Below are 10,883 nucleotides of genomic sequence, written 5' to 3'. Positions count from 1 at the left end.
AAGTGTAATGACCAGTGCTGGTGTAACAACAGAGGGAAGAGCAGATAGTCTTCACAAAGGTTCGCAAATATCGAGGTCACAATGGGCACACCAAGTCACAGTAGCGGCGTTGTACACTCTGCAGCGAAAGGCATACGATGACTACCGGAAAACATGTGAAACTGAAGATTTACAATCATTTGATCTTTGGAGCAAGAAGATGGCTACAAAGTACCCCCAGTTTTGCTACTGGAATAAAGTCCTGCAGTTGGAGTGTCTTCTCTTGGCATTCATAAGATCACAACGGGAAGCCAACTACACGCTCTATGTGGAGACTCTCACGGCGATCATTCCGTGGATGTTTGCCATGGACCATTACCATTACGCCAGATGGTTGACAGTGCATGTAACAGACCTTCAGGAACTTTCAAACGATTCCATGGATATCCATCGTGAATTTGTCAAGGGGAACTTTGTCACTCAGAAGTCATCACACAAGTTCTCTGCTATGGCACACGATCAGATACACGAACAGCAGAACGCTTATGTGAAAGGTGATGGTGGAGTCATTGGAATTACTGAGAATGAAGGGGCTCTTCGCCGGTGGATGGTAGCTGGTGCAGAAATAGCCAGAATCCTGAATGAGTTTGAGGACCAGTTTCAAAGACAGAGGCAAACTGATGTCCGCCACCACAAACAATTGCCTAGTGTCCAGAAATCCTTTGCATCAGATCTCAATAATGCAATCAGTTCCTTTGAAAAACTTGGAAACCCGTTTGCGGAAGACAGTAATGACTTGTATGTGCTTGACACAAAGGTCATCATGCCCGATGAAGTGATAGCCGCAGTGCGATCCATGGAGGACACTGGCAAAACACAATTTGACGGATTTGTGGGGCAGCGAATCAAGGATCCTTCTGACAATTTCTATGATAGCATTTCAAAGAACAATCTGCCACTGTTGAAATCGAAGCCCAAGAAAACACCTGGAAAGTCTGAGGCGAAGATTACACGTATGAAAAGTAATGTGGAGCTCTTCTCACGAATGTACATTTCTTGCCAAACTAGAGATGGTGATCTTAACACATTTTATGAATATGAGTGTCATGGGTGGCCACCTGCATTGGCTGAAGGTATCAATACAATGCGGCCACCAACCGGCAAGGCTGATCTTTTGCCCTGTTTGGAAGCTTTAGCACAACGTCCTCGTGATGCGCCCAAAGGAGAAGTTCGTATTTTCGATGGGGCTGCCTTAGTCCATCATTTGGAGCCTAAGAAGTGCAACAGTGTGATCAGGACATTTGGTGACTATGCACAGAAACAGGTCCTTCCGTACATTGCCCGAAAGTTAAATGAGGGGACTGTGATGCGTGTTGATGTGGTGTGGGACACCTACAGAACGGACAGTCTCAAAGAAGGCACCAGGCTTGGTCGTGGCACTGGCATACCACTCCATGTGACTGAACAGACATCCGTGCCACGAAACTGGAGCAGCTTCCTTCGTGTAGATTCCAACAAAAAGACATTATTCAGTTTCCTTGCTGATTCCCTGCAAACGATGCCTATTCCAGAGGGGAAAAACACTTCTTACAACCTTAGAAGAAGAGGTTAAATCAAAGCCCCCTTCTGATGTTTCTCAAATTCAACCATGTACGCATGAAGAGGCTGATTCACGAATGATGCTACATGCTTGGCATGCATATCAGCAGGGGTACAGAAGTATCGTCATTCATGCAACAGACACGGATGTGGTTGTGTTGGCTATCGCAATGGCAAGCATTATGGACGGTTGTGCAATGTGGTTGGCATTTGGACATGGAAACTATTTCAGGCACATTGCTGCTCACACTATTGCGACTCACATTGGCCCTGAACGCTCATGGGGGCTTCTATTCCTGCATACTGTTTCCGGATGCGATACTGTTTCTGCCATATGTGGGATTGGCAAAAAGACTGTGTGGAGCATATGGAATTCCATGCCAAACTTGGGGGAGGTCTTCAATCATCTCTCACATGCACCAGCGGAAGTAACAGATGATGACATGGACAACATAGAGAGGTTCTTCGTTGTTCTGTACAGTAGAACTTCCCCTCTGAAGAAAGTGAACGAAGCACGCAAGCAGCTGTTTGCTCAGGGAAATCGGCAATCGGAAAATATTCCACCGACAAAAGAGGCACTGCGTCAACATGTGAAGAGGGCAGTCTTTCAGGCCGGTCACATCTGGGGACAGTCCCAAATTGCTAACCCAGAGCTGCCTTCACCTGCAGATTGGGGATGGGCTAAAAATGCAGATGATGTCTGGCATCCATTTTGGACAGTAATGCCAGAGGCGTCAAAAGGGTGCCGAGAGCTGATCAAGTGCAAGTGTAAAAAACGGTGTGCTGGAAATTGCAAATGTTTGCTGCTAATCTACCATGCACAGAACTATGTTTCTGCTCTGGACAATGCTTCCGAGATGAGCAGTAGGAGAAGTAAAACGGATGGAAAAAAGCTTGCAGCATGTTACGGCTGCCAACTGGTACGAAATATACTTTGAAATGAGCTCTTTGACTTGTTATATGATTTGTCAACTAGGGATCCATTGAATTGGTATTGCTTTTGCAAAGAACCTGGGATTTTCAACATTTCGTCTTGGCGGCCATATTGGAATTCAAAATGGCGGCCATACCATTTGTCAGACATTTCAAATTATTGCCTTATTGAACTCAGCATGTCAACATACCCTTGTGTACAAAATTTGAGCACCACAGGTCATTTAGAACCCAAGATAGGGATTATCAACATTTCGTCTTGGCAGCCATATTGGAATTCAAGATGGCGGCCTGTCCATTGGTCAGACCTCTTGGATCCGCCAATTTTTGAACTCAGCATGTCAAAATACCCCTGTATGCAAAATTTCAAACTTTCTGCCGGATGTGAACATCTTGTGCAATTTTTGTTACATATCTGCCCCACTATGGTGGCGTCTGGTCAAATCTGTTTCTGGTGTTTGTTCCCCCTCCATCCCCTCCCTTACCTCAAACAGCTACACAGCTGACCCCGCTTGTGGAGAAGCTGAATGCATCAACTCTGTGTTTGCCTCTAAATCTTGTGTCCCAAACCCATCCCTCTCTGTGCCCACCGTACCCAGTCATACCCAGCTTCTCCTGGACACTGTATGCTTTCCTCCTGACAAGGTGGAGAAGTTTCTGTCAACCCTCGACTCTGTTTCTGCAACTGGACCTGACGACATCAGGCCACAGGTCCTAAAATCCTGCTCCGCCACTCTTTCACTCCCTCACTCTGTTCTCTTCCCCCCTCTCTTTTGCTCAAGGTCATCTGCCATCTGCTTGGAAATCAGCCAACATCACCGCTTTACATAAAAAAGGTGCAAAAACAGATCCTTGCAACTACAGACCAATCAGCCTTCTCCCAATTATCAGCAAAGTCATGGAATCCATCATTGCTTCGGATATCAAATCTTTCCTCTTCTCCAATGGCTTGATCTCTGACCATCAATTTGGTTTCAGACCAGGTCACTCTACTCTGGACATGCTGCTTCTGTTGTCTCAACAATGGACGGAGGTCCTCAATGCCAAATAGGAAATTAGAGCTGTCTCCCTTGACATATCACTTGTCTACCTTGACCTTCGATACGGTCTGGCACACCGCTCTGCCCACCAAACTCTCCTCCTATGTTATCCAGGGAAATCTCCATGCATGGCTTGCGGACTTCCTCTCTAGTCGTAGTCAACGTGTGGCCCTAAATGGGTTTTTCTCATCTCCCCTTCCTGTTCAGGCTGGAGTTCCTCAAGGCAGTGTTCTGGGCCCTGTGCTTTTTCTGGTCTTCATCAATGATCTCTCTGACTCTCTTGAACATCCTCTCTACCTCTTTTCTGATGACTCCACTCTCTGCCGCTCCATTCCTCATCCCTCAGACCGGCAGTCTGCAGCCTCCTCACTATTTGCGAACCTGGACAAAAAAACAGACTGGTCAAACAAGTGGGGCATGTCTTTCAATCCATCCTGACAAATCTCACACTCTCACTATGTCTCTCCGCAAAGACCGACTGGACAACCCTCCCATCTACTTTCTGAACAATCCTCTCCAAGAAGTTCTGTCACTCAAGCTCTTCGGTCTAACTATCTGTCATGATCGTTCCTGGGAAAACCACATTTCCAATCTGGCCTCCAAAGCCAGTCGCCGACTGGGCATCCTCCGTCATGCGAAGTCCTTCCTTGGCACACCTGAGCTCCTCACCACATACAAGGCTTTCATTCACAGCTCAATGGAATACTGTTCTCCCCTATGGGCCGGTGCTCCTGCCTCACATCTAGCTGGGCTTCACGCTGTTGAAACCAAAGCTTTCAGAATCATTGGAATCTCCCACGATGAAGCTAACTCCGAGGGCCTTTCACTTAATCACTGCTAGCAGGTTGGTGGTCTTTCTGTCTTCTACCGACACTACGATGCAAGAGTACTACATCTGGCTCTTCATCAGATACATCGGAAGCTGTGGCCTGCAGCCTGTGCCTGGGCTAGGGGGTTTCACCTCTGCAACTGGTTCTCCCCCACCCAGCAAATCAACAGTCGACTACTGCACGCCTATCCACCAACCGATCACAGACAACGCAGTTGTTCGTGAGCTACTGAAGCGTTCCGAGGCAGCAACTGCTGAGGTGGGTCAGAGATGGGTCCTGAATACATTTGATCTGGGTGTCTGCATGAAAGCCCTTCCCGTCATCTGGCGCTGGCCAAATGAATTTGCTAGTCATGTAGTAACGATTGGACCCTTCCACACATCCATGAACTACATCGGGATGCTCACTGGACACAAGATGCGTGGTTCTGGATATGCAGAGATTCTCTTTGAGGCACAACTAGTAACAAGTGGATCTCTCAAAGGTGTTCTCAGTGGAAAGGCCTACGCAAAGTCCCTCTTTTGCCTCAAAACAGTGTGTGAGGCAATGGAGAGGCTGTTGATGGAGAGATTCACTGAGGAGGAGAACATCATGATCTCTGACCCTGCTGTGCTTCTCAGAATGACCCAGTCTTGCAACCGAGAGCACCTCGATGAAGCCCTCAAAGACCCCTCAACTCTACTCCTCATCAAAAATTTGCATAAAATTTGCATAATTTTGCATAAAATTTGCAGCAGTAATTTGCATAAACATGGTATGTGGGACATTTTTTCAGCTTGGGGCCATAGCTATTCATTTTCTACACATTTTTTCCAATCTAGAAACACTGATTAGAAGTATATCTCCGTGGGGTGCAGGGGGACCTAGTCTTCCTACTAGACTACCTTGCTTCCCCAGCTCTCTCTGGGCTCTGTCCCCCAAATATTCCTACAGGTCGCACAAGATCTGCCTGCAACCCTCTTATGGTTAAACTGCCAAAATCTAGGCTCTCTGCTCACCTTCACTCCTTCATTCCTCTTTTCTCCCACCTCTGGGAAAAACTCCCTCACTCTCTTCAATCCCACTCCTCCCTCCAGGTCTATAAAATAGCTGTTCACCACCATCTCTTATCTTCCCCCATCCAAAACCTTGATCTTTTCTACCCCCTCTAATACCAACTTCTTTCCTGGAAGTCCTAGCAGTGTCCATGTGTTTTATACCTCTCCCACCCCCTACCCCCTTCCCATCCCTGCTCCCCCCAAGCCCTCTCCCTCCCACAGATCTCCCGATGTCCCTTCTTTCAAATGTTGTTCTTGTGTGCTTCCCTCTCTCCCCATCTTGCCTCCTGCTCCCTTTATCTTATGTTTTATGTGTCAGTTTGTTTTTTCTGATCAATGTTAGCTCTTTCACGAGCCTCGATCCTGTATACAAAAAAAAAAACACAGGATGTTGAACCTCGTTGAGTTCCCCAGACATGTCGTCAACTGAGCTTGTATAGGTTGAGCGATAATTGCCGTTTCTGATGTCGCAATTGAATGCAAAGTGGATCTATTGCTGGAGGTGGTGAGCATGTGTCTGCGTTTACACCTGTCCATACCACGCAACTGTCTGCTGCCTCTTGTATGAAGCACACAGCCTCATGAATGGATGGCTCGAAATAATGATAAACAGAATCCTTGTGTAATGAGCCTATCATGCCAAGAATTACCTGTAATTCCCACCAACTAAGCTCTCAACACAATCTCTCTCCCTACGCCCGTTTGTGTACACAGAGCATGATTTGTCGGACTTGCAGTGTGTCGACATAAAGCACTGCAGCGTACATGATATGCTGATGCTCTCAAGCAGGTGCTTGGAAGTGTCCGACCGCTGCTTGGGCAGAGCTTTCAACGGATGTCGTTGGTTTTGCCCTGTCAATCTTTGGGGCAGGAATAAACCTTGGCATCGACTCGAATGAGAGGAAATTCCGAATAGCAAATTGCGTGAACGTCTTAGAATAACCACCTTTAGAGGCCATTTTTCCCCACAGAGCGGGGGTTGGCCTTTTTTCGGGCACCGTGGTCCCCTTTTTGAAGCAATTTTTATGGCCGGATGCCTTTCCTGCCACCAACCCTGTTAGTCACCTCTTGGGACACACAGGGAATTAACAGACAACTGGTACTCAATTTGCCGACCTCAGAAGGATGACAGACTGAGTCAACCCCCCTGGTGTTAATTCAACGATCGACCGGGATTCGAACCCAGGATCCTCTGATCCCAAGCCGGCACCCTAACCACTATGCCTGCGTGAACCTCTGAAAGAATGAAAGCACAGGAGGTTTGAAGTATTCTCACCGTACAATTTGCCAGGCCCAGTTTTTAATAAGGGAGACAATTGTGGAGGCAGTCTGATGAAAAGATGCTGCGGCTTGACATCTATGAGCGAGCTGTAAGGACTCTGTGTACGGGCTCGGAATACGGATTGTGCGTCGTGATTCCCGCGGGCGTGATGAGTCTTTTGCTTGACGCCAGGCAGGAGATCTGACAGTTATGCAGCATGCCATGTTCCACTTGTCAACAGGAACCGGCTAATGTAAGCTGCGATCTCTGTGCTCCCTTTTAGCATTCATTTACGCAGAATGTGAGCCCAAGGGTTCATGTGTGTGCTACTGTAAGTCAAAATCTTACAATGCCCCTGATTCACAGTTCAGAAGAAACCGATGACTCCCCACTGTTAAACGTCTGCACTCTCAAACACCTCGCTTCTTCCTGCCAACTCTCTTTTCATCCACCTTCTGTTTTCTCCCCCACCACCGCACCCTGACAAATCCTTACTTATGCACATCTAAGGCCTGCTATTTTGCCTCTGGAGTTGCATCTAAATCCTTGTACTTTTATTTTCTTTGCACAATTAACTCTTGAATCTATAAATCAGCGAAGTTCCCTTAACACTAACCAGCACACCTTTGATTTTTTAATATTGCATGTGCATAAACCCATGGCTGAGTTTTAATTTGCAGACTAAAGAAAATGTTTAATTTCAGAGTGACTAAAAGCATGCTCCCTCCCCATAAAGGCTCTGCCTTCCAAAGAGTTATTCCGTGAGTGCTTCCAGAGGTCGTTGCCTCTTTGCCACCGTCGAAGCAAACCTCACAAGGACAACTTCTGAAACGGCAAGAGACAAAAGGAAAATGCCGGTTCTCATATCTTGTGAAATAAAATCAAAATGAAATTCGTCAACATGGCAGAACCTGAGAATTTCTATGGCAAGAATATTTATGGAAACACCAAATTCAAAATGATTTGAGCCTTGCAGGAAATGCCAAGGTAGAGAAAACGCTCTGCGGACGCGTCTTCAGTGTCGTGCCAAGGGGGTTGATCTGCTTGACCACTTGCATTGCACTTGAATCTTTTGAAGTTCAATGAAACCTTCAGGAATTGGTAATACATTTAACATGGACAAAAATCATTGCCAAAAAGAAAAATAATAACTGAAGAGGTCTCGTGGAAGCAAACTCCTTCAAAGTACTGAGAAGGAGCAACCTGAAAAAATAATAAAAAGTCACTTTTACACGAGCCGGGCATTTGATCTGCTGGAACAGAAATCTATTATGTATGGGTCGGAACGGATTGGCCAACCGGCTCCAAATGGCATAACTTGATGGCAGGCGACCTTGATGTCCACAGGCCCACTCTTTGGATCTTATCCCACAGGAATTGTTGGGCCGCAACATGCCCCATGCCATGCTGCACACTTAGCCCAGTTACACGATGCTTTGAGACAGCTTGTGGCAGTTACTCCTGAGAGTGGGCCTCAGACAGAATTTTTTTTTCGATGATGCACATGCACCAAACCTGTGAATGGCTCCATCGGCCTGTGACGGTTCACCTCTACTAGCGCTCATTTCTCTCGAGTACTAGTTCCAGATCCTCCCTCTGCGAGCTCTCGCATCCATTGGACACGGATGGAGCAACTCAGGGAAGCATCCGAGATCGATGGCGATGTTGTTACGTCCACGATGTTGCGTCCCCCGTGGGCAGTCGTCTGCCTTTCAGGTGAGATGTTTCGCTTGCTTACCTTTCAGGAGGCTTGCAAAAATTTCAACCATCACATGCACCTGGCAGTCAAACCAACTACCATGTCCGTACGACGTCTGATCCAGAGTGGAATGGAAATGGTCTCCCAGGTCTCTGGTTCGGCATTGAAAGGCACCATAAACAAAGATTATGTTAGAATAAGGATTCAAAATACTTGATCAAGCCACAGAGACAGGGTGGAAAACAAGCTCTGTCCCTCTCTGCTGATTTTGTATACGATGCAAGAACAGCCTTTGCACGGTGGTGTACCCTGTCTCCACCTGCTGTAGCACTGTTGTACTGCACACGTCCTTCCTCGACAAATCTCGAATCGATCATCTGATTCCATAACTTATCGCATCTCCAAGATGACACCGTGCTCTAAAATATCCCTCACGAGACCAGACACTTCAAGGACCTTGGCACCAACTTCGTGACCATCAAAGTGATATGTCTGCCCGTTTAGGGTGAGAATGAGATTATTTTTCTTCTTCCCTTGATGAAACGTGGTTGTGGATATAAGCACAGGGGGGCACAGTTCCGACAGTAGTTGTGGAACAACGTCAAACTTGCAAAACACCCGGCTTTGGGATGGTTGTGTTAATCCTGTCGAGGGGTTATTGATTGAACATCATTTGGAGAACTTTGTCGACCAAACACCAAAATAGGCAAAAGCGATTTTGCCTGAGCACTGGAACTGGACTCTTCGTTGCCTGAATTCCTGATCCATCATCCCTTGTTAAAATATACGTTTCAGGAGTTCCATTTCGAACTACCCATTAAACCGCAATACCTCTCACGTGTCCTGATGAAGACATGCTGGCGATGCGTGCATGATTGGAATTAGTTAAACGAGTCATGGGGGAATCTAACCTGCTCAATGAAGTAAAACCAGAGACTCCATCCGTACCCTCATTTCCGCCATATGCGAACCTAAAGATCAAGAGTGGAGCCAGAAGTGTTTTCCCACGTGCCTTCACACCATCGGTCAACGCGGCGTCAATTTCTTGCCGATGTTTGAAGACCTCACGTGGAAATGATGTGCAATTGGAGAGGCTGGCGAGGAAACATAGCGGAAATCTTACTGATTAGGTGACTAATTACATTACACACTTTCATGTCATGATTCGATGCAGCTGAGAATAGGGGAGGAGGGAGAGTAACGTAAGTCCATTTTCATCTCCCCTCGTCTGCACCTAATGACCATATGGACCTGCTCGGCTGATATTAAATGGAAATTAACGACCCGAGCTTGCGGGATGACAGGGTAGCTGGCACTCTTCTGGATTTCATTCACGACATTACTATAGATGCTCTGGATGCGTCGGAGAGTGTAGCATCACTGGCTACACCTCTCTGGACGGAGGTATAGTACGGGGTCAGCCAATGGTAAAGATCACGTGGTACCTTTCGAAAAGAGAAGACCGTTGTGCGCCGATACTTTCTGGAGGTGTGGCGGAAATGGTACAAAAATTCGGTTCAGATTTTTTTTTTTTTTTTCCCCACAAAGTCTGGCAGGATGTTTCGGATGTCGAATCTGGGTTCGATTCCTGGACCAATTATAAACTATCTGCTTCGTAAGTACGGTGGTGCATCACAAAAAGTGTGCCGGCCCACCAATGTTAAGCTGGTTGTCCTGTCTGCTGATATTACTAAGCAGATGTTAAAGATACCATCTTGTTTTTATTAGTGGAATAAGGGGAGTTATTGCTGGTTACAATTATTAATTACTCTACAAATCATCACCTTCATTCAAACGTCACTTGGTTTTCTCCAACCGGTTCGTTGTACACCTGGGCCAAAAACGATCTCAGGCCTAGACAAGGTAGGAAAAGTTGCGGCCATTAAATTAGTAGGATTGCAGCAGGATCATTGGCAAAACAACTAAAATGCATTTCCATTCATAATGGGAATGCAAATCTACATACATATATATATATATTGCTACGGAACCCAACGTCGGCCTCTTCCCCCTTATCGAGGGGGGATTTATCCCCTCGTCTTATGACTGACCGACGTGGTCCCGGGGGTATGACGCCACGCCCGGTCGGCGCTGGGTAGGGTATTAGGCCCAACCGTCCTATGACCTAATTACCAGCGCCTCCCGGCATGCGAGGAAATACTCCCGCTCACGGCCGCAGCGTAATGGATTGTTTGCGCCGAGCGAAGCGAACTGAGGCGTGAGCCGTTTATCACAACTAAACCCGATTCCTGTGCGTCGGCCGAATCGCACCACGTACGCTCAATTTGGAAACCTCTAAAGCGACCGAACGAGCATGAAGAAGAAGAAGAAGGCAAAGTAGGGAATAACAGGATTTATTATTAATTATATACAAATCATCAAAAGAACCAAGGAGGAGGAAGGATAAGAAAATAAAGACAGAAGGAATAAGAAGACACAGTGCAAATATTAGCTTAACTATAAACAGTCTTACTTAACCCAGGACAGAACAAAGACAGACTCACA

The sequence above is a fragment of the Myxine glutinosa genome, chromosome 4 (assembly GCF_964187855.1).
Source record: "Myxine glutinosa chromosome 4, kmMyxGlut1.1, whole genome shotgun sequence".
Taxonomy (NCBI): Eukaryota; Metazoa; Chordata; class Myxini; order Myxiniformes; family Myxinidae; genus Myxine; species Myxine glutinosa.
This window is presented reverse-complemented; position numbering follows the sequence as displayed.